The sequence below is a fragment of the Haliotis asinina genome, chromosome 11 (genome assembly GCF_037392515.1).
Source record: "Haliotis asinina isolate JCU_RB_2024 chromosome 11, JCU_Hal_asi_v2, whole genome shotgun sequence".
NCBI lineage: Eukaryota > Metazoa > Mollusca > Gastropoda > Lepetellida > Haliotidae > Haliotis > Haliotis asinina.
In genome coordinates, this window is record NC_090290.1 from 21,491,653 (window position 1) to 21,497,652 (window position 6,000).

The window sequence follows — 6,000 nt, forward strand, 5'->3', positions numbered from 1 at the left end:
AGACTGACACTGGAATGCCTACAAATGATTTTGTTGAAAGGAGATTCGTTGCCTGTTGCCTCCTATTACACTCAACAAGCAAAGAACCTGTTCGTAAACGTCTAACGTTTCTAACATCACCTGCAATGCCCTGTATGCCTTTTGATACCGCAAAAGGGTTCAGCTTTAACGGAGTGTTGTCAGTGGTCTCAATTACAATAAACCGTGGCCAGTAGTCAATGGATGTGGACAGTCCTTGGTCTTCAACATCAGGATCAGTAGTATCAAGAGGACGTTTTGTTTTTTTGAGGGGAGTTTCGTAAGCCATGGTAAGTTTATATTGTTTCATCATCCGAGCTCCCCACCCGCCACGGAGTATCACAAGGACAATGCTAAAAGCAGGCGGGTTTCCTGCCTGCAGCACCAAGGATACCCGGATGGTATACTCAAGCAGAATAACACAAAAGTATTTATTCCACTTGATTGGCCCATGAGCCACTGCCTTCTGGACATAGGACTCTAGGCAAGTTACGAAATTTGAATTGTACAATCGAAATACAAATGAATCATCATGAAGCCAAGACAAAAAATTACATATTTTCTCAAATTTGTGAACAACATTTACATGTACAGGGCTTAGCATGACCAGCCGATTGGTTGAACCGGGCCCATTCAACCACCCGTCTAGGTGAAGTCAGGGCCAAAGTGGTGTGTTGAGCAATAGGACCAATAGTCCTGCTCCCATGCTCTCGACCACCAGGATCCCTTCCTCCACCGACACAGGGCCGCAACCCACGGCAAACGGGTTGGTGGACCAAATATCCCCCCGGGTCCACTACGGGGGTGTCGGCGAGCTCTTGGCGTTACCCAGCACCCACCACGAGGAGGTGGCTCGCCACGGGTGCCATAGTGTATGAGAGTGAGTGAGTGAGTTATAACTTAACGTCACATCGGCAATATTTCAGCCATATCCTGACGAGAACAAACATGATTGTAAGGAATATGTATATATTATAGAGTCCGTCTTCAAAATACGGTAAAACAACTAGAGTATCACAAGTCGAATTTAAAACTAGCACGTGAAGTTAAAACTAGCAGCATAATTTGGACAAGACATAATATAAAAATGGGCTAAAGATCACCAACGGCTGAAGGTAGATCACCATACTAGGAACTATAGTGTATGAGAACATACCCTAACATGTCTACCCATGCACTTCTATAGTGCTGTTGTGTTACAGGTGACTTTACGTCTGTTCATGAAGAACATCATGGAAACTGGATGTGTACATAAATATATACTTCGTACATACTACAATGGACATGTCATTATGCTTAAAATATTAGAGAAATACAAAGCCAATTCACAGTGTCAATGTTGCACTATAACTATCCCCTCCTCTTCAAACGATAACCAGTTTGCGAGTCAAGAATCTTCTAAATGTATTGTCGCTTTTGTTCACAATTATTTGTGTACTTACCACTTTTGACTTGTCAGAGTTACAGATACTTAACGATGACACCAAATGCATATAGGTCCGTCTACATGCTATCCTTGTATAAAGCTCACGCATATGACTAACAGATGTTGAGCCGCTTGTGCAATCTGAGCCCATCTACAGCCACCTTCCATCAAGAAATCAATGACAGTACTAACAACATTCCAACCAAAGGAAATTGCTTTCAGAGCAGAAACAACTCATCCTCTTTACATTCAGTTGTCGTTGAACTCAACTAACTGATGTGTAGAAGCTGATGGTTATTAAGTGTTCATTCGAGGATATGTGTTACTTCCAAACATCTCAGAGTAACACCTACTGGACTGATGAGATAAACCTAAACGATCTCCCAATAAACATGTGCGAATCCGTGCCTGTGTGTTGAAAGATCAGCGCTTGGCATAACGTTTTAAGTTTGGTTGATACCTTCGCCGTGTCAACACGAGAGAGCCATGAATATGTCAGTTTGTTCGCGATACAATGGCCTTGAGTGAGTACAAATTTGATCACGTTTTGAAATTCAGACCAGCAGGCATGTCATTTGATGTGATATATAAGTTTTGAGTCACTTGAATCACTCACTATAAGCATGCATGGTTACATCAACGATGTATTTCTCCACTAACTGGGGGAACTAACAAATCGTACACACGCAAATTGCATGGGCATCATCCGTCAAAATGTTGAAAAACAAGAAACAATACCATGCACAGATATGCCAATGTTAGTAAAAGCTTAATAAAATATTGAACTCATGACAATCATCTTTTCAACGTCAGGAATATGTTTTACAACACACCTGTTCACGTGTAAGCACTACATTGAAACGGAATGGAATATTTCGCAAAATCTAGATTAGAACAGGTGACTGAAGAGTAAGTGCTACATATGTGAGTCTTACTGTTTGATGGGTAGAATAGTTAGGCATTGTTTGAATGTAAGATCTAGGTTTCACTACATACATGCTCCTGTCCTTTAAGCTCATAACATTAGAACAAGCATGCCCTGCAAACAACGTTGTTGGAAAACATTTCAACAACATATACCACGATGAGAGGATTACCTTTCTATGATATTTTTTGCTATTGTGTACAAACAAAATCTAACGTGATTAACTAAAAGTTAACACTGTTCATAGTTAAAGGAATATATCGATCGAACAAAGGGCTACAGGAGTCGGAAGTACCACTAGACCGAAATACCTCATTCTTACTACCAGTGTTGTTTAATACAACATCAGTGTGTTTTACGCAACAGTGAAAGCACGTGAATGTCTACAATGGTATATTACAAAGGGTAGGAGAGATAATTTCCGTGCTTGACATCATGAGCATCGATCCATGCAATTAGGATACTATGACATGCATCTAGAAAGTCAGTCGTGAGTTAATATTTAGCGACACGTCGGCAATATTGCAGCCATATCGTGGCGAGAACAATTTCATTTATATCAATATTAAAGGTAATACATTTAGAACGTAAAATCCTCCCGTCAAAGGGCAGTAAAAATACTAGATTATCACATATATGAACACAACAAAATAGCATGTGAGACTAAAACAGTGTAATAAAAGAGGGCAGTCTACAGCCCGTGTTTCTATCGTATTAAATATTGTATCAAATTGTGTTAAATATTAACTCACTCACTCACTCAGTCACTCAAGGCTGAACAAATCCCGGGTTCCTCTATAATTAATCAGTAAAATGTAACGTCACAATTATTAAAAAGAACTTAGTTTGTAATAGCACCAGCCTTTCATATTAAGAGAGCGTCTTGGGGAATGCATTCCCCAAAAGGCTCTCTTAATATATATATCTTATATATCTTATACATCCTAATATATATATCTGATATATATCAGCATTCCCCAAGAAGTTCTCTTAATATGAAAGGCCGGTGCTATAACAAACTATTCAGCAGTTGAAAAGGCGCATTTGAGTCAAATAATTCTCATCCTTATCTTTATGTACCGGTTGTGTGATGATGACAGGGTCTCATGGATAGAGAGATCTAGTGTAATAAACCATATCAAACTGAGATTCACTTAACTAAAATTACCTCATGAAAGTATATGCATAAAGGTGGACAACCTTAGTTTTGGAATATAGTGCCAACATGTTTTAGGTTACAACACAATAGTAGAAACATATATAGCCCTTCATTTCTATTTCAATGTGAAACACAATTTAGTTACTTGAGCCCTTACAATGTTTGAAACAGACGGATCACAAAGGCACTTCATACTTTGATAGCAAGTTGGACACATTGCTTTTCGATAAACCGATGAACAGTTTTTCGCTTATTTCCAAAGCCTACAGCACTGCTTTTAATACAGATATTCTCGTCTATCAATTGATAGTAGCAACAGAATGAATTGTGACTTCGCGTCTGCAGTTACAGGGAAATAGGAGTTTTTTATGTGAGAGAGCATCTCAGTGCCAATTCAGATGCGTGTTTTTTAAAAGTGGGCATGCCATATGCGGCTGACAGATTGCCAGGTCAACATGTCTTTCGAGCGACGGTTTTTGTTACACCACTGAAATTGCCAACCTAAGCTTGAGTCTTCATAATACATGTTTATACTTTTTCGTTCAACTCTTGATTAGGGAACATGTTGTGGTCGCCTTGGCCGCAACAAGCACACATTTTTCAACCAGTGAAATCTCAATATTCACTAATTTGCTAAATCGCTTTACAAGTTCTTTTGGCAATCAAGTGATTACGTCAATAAATGTAATTATTCATATGTTTTTCTAAGCGGTCATTTTTGTAATGAATTCATTATTGAGGATGGAGATGCAGGCCCAAGCCATGTTTCAGTGACCACCACGGGGTCTTACATGTGAGCAAGAATAGATTGTTTTGCGAAAGACATCCAGTCACGATGTGCTGTTGATGTATCGCTAGGTCGAACGTGTTGAACTGAAGCAGCAGCAGCAGCAGCAGCAGCAGCAGCAACACCAGCAGCATCACCATCAGTAGTAGTAGTACGGGCGGTTGTGTTCATGGTAATAGTAGTTGGTTTATTGGCATGTGTCTAAGTAGCGGAGGTGACTGTTTACTTATGAAGAGTTTTGTTGTGCTGGGGGGTGGTGGGGGGGGGTGGGGGGTGGGGGGTTGTTAGTCATTGTGGAGGTGGAATATTGCTTCTTGGTGATAATGTTTCTCGCTGTGGGGTGATTGTTGTTTTGCTGTTTAGGTGTTGCGTGTGTTCGCCATTGCAAGGGTGGTAATGATAGCCATATTAGTTGTGCAAGCATAAATAAACTCATTAAGTGTCAATATATATTGATATCTTGATTTGTTAATACTACCCTTGTGTTAATAATGCTAACGTTGTGGATGCTGCGGTTTGTAGTCCGTTTCAACCACAACAAATCCTTGGCCGAATGTTAAATGTTTCTTGATTTACAGACTCAAGGTAGCCTCTTTGTAAATAGCAAAATCGTTTCTTTTCAGCGCAGATCTCTGAATTAATTCATGCAGTGGCATCTTCTTCGACCGTGTAATGCTTGTTGGAAATATCAAAAGGGGAAATCATGGCAAAACTTTGAATCACAGAAGTACTTCTACGCTCCTACATTGACGTTAGATTCTCTAGCCACCAAAGTCAGTTCAGCCTGATGATCGCAATTCAATATTCTTACCCAGGAGATACCCGTTGAGGCAACATCGTTTTGTGCAAGCCTGCCCAGACTTATCTGGTCTCCTGAATCATCATGAATCTCCAATTCTAATTCACAAGCCAATGGAACTGTAGAGGACGACACACGAGTTTTAGTTATCATCAGAATATTAGTACAATAGACATTGTTTAAAACACGATTCCTACCGGAACTTTGTTCTCTTTCAAGATCATCTCTTGTGGTGCGACAGGACGTATTCGCAGCCCTGTATCTCGAGCTCTCACCCCTCTTAGATGTGACACTGAATAAGGTTAAGGCTGGTTTTACGTAACTAACACACCGCAGTCATATTCCCTGCGAACATCGTATGAACACCTGGCAGAGTCCTGTGTGGATGTAACTGACCATAACCCTTTTCGGATAGTCGACATCCCATTTTGAAACATCCTGTCTGGATTTAAAAGTAGACTATCTCATTTAAGTGGACAGAGCTGAATGGTCAGTCCACAATCAAATCAGTGGATGTGACCATTTTCAAACATGACTTGCATGTTTATTAACATTAACCTTCGGACACATGGTTTAAGGATGATCACACATTATCTTGGCAAGTCCGCCGTATAACCGTGATCATAAAAATCAAGTTCAGGGTGCCTCACAAGGCAGAGGTCTGTTTGTTGCCTTGCTGGAGACAGCCAAGACATTGCCAGAGCGAGTGTGGTTTGAGTGTTGTAAATACAATGTGACAGTATATTAATTTCTTTATTAGCCTACTCTTCAGAAGGCTCTAATTAAATTTATAACAGCGCTGCACTTGAAGTCCCCATGTTGAAAGTAATCTAAATACAGCCTTAAAACGTATAAATACACATACGGCAAGGTCAAGGGCACTGCG